The sequence below is a fragment of the Carlito syrichta genome, unplaced genomic scaffold, assembly GCF_000164805.1.
Source record: "Carlito syrichta isolate Samal-C Ts95f unplaced genomic scaffold, Tarsius_syrichta-2.0.1 Scaffold315099, whole genome shotgun sequence".
NCBI classification, from domain to species: domain Eukaryota; kingdom Metazoa; phylum Chordata; class Mammalia; order Primates; family Tarsiidae; genus Carlito; species Carlito syrichta.
The window spans coordinates 996,408-997,280 of NW_007259195.1; positions in this window are offsets into that span (position 1 = coordinate 996,408).

Below are 873 nucleotides of genomic sequence, written 5' to 3' on the forward strand. Positions count from 1 at the left end.
CGCGGAGCCTGCGCCGTGGCGCGCCGCGGTTTGGGCCGCTGAGGGGACCGCGGGCCGCGCGGGCAGCTGGGGACGGGGTGGTGGTGGGGTGAGGTGGGTGGGTGAGAGCGGTCCCGTCGAGCGACGTCACGACACCTTCCCCTGCAGGCATTGGAGGGGCTCCCAGGGTCCCCTTTAGAATTCTGAAAGGGGTTGGGGGAAAGGGATGAAAATGAGACTCTTGGTACAAAAGGCGGGGGCGGGGGGGGGTACCTTTCAAGGAGCCAGGATTACTTGGGGTCAGCTTTTGGCCACTAGCAACAAAAACCAACAGAACAACAAATGACCTTCTTGGGTCATAAAGGACAAAATAGAGTTTCGGTGATTTCCTCATTTGTCTAGAATCCTGGCATCTAACTTAATCTCGGAATCTCACCTTCAATTTCGAAAAGCCTGACCTTTCTAAGCAAGCTTACATTGGTCAAAATTAAGACAATATATAGTCATGCAGGTGGTACTATTTTTAACATGTTACATAATTAGCATTTGTTCAGAACTTAACAGTTTCAAAACATCTTTGACATTTCATTTGGCTCTCACCACGTTTCTGGGCACGTTTTGTGACGTCCCATTTCACAGATAAACCGAAATTCAGTGATATTAAGAGATTTACTTAGGGTTACAAAACTTGAATTTACCAGAGGCTCAAAGTCAATAATTTTTACATCTCCAATCCAGATATGGACTCTGGCTTCTGATAGCAACAAGTTTTCATCATCCATATTGTTTAAGACGTAGTCCTTTATTTGGATGTATAGCCCTCGGATAAAACAGACAAAGCTTTCCAACTACCTCTTGCATGCGTGCCCAATTGCTTCTTGATAAATAAAGCTT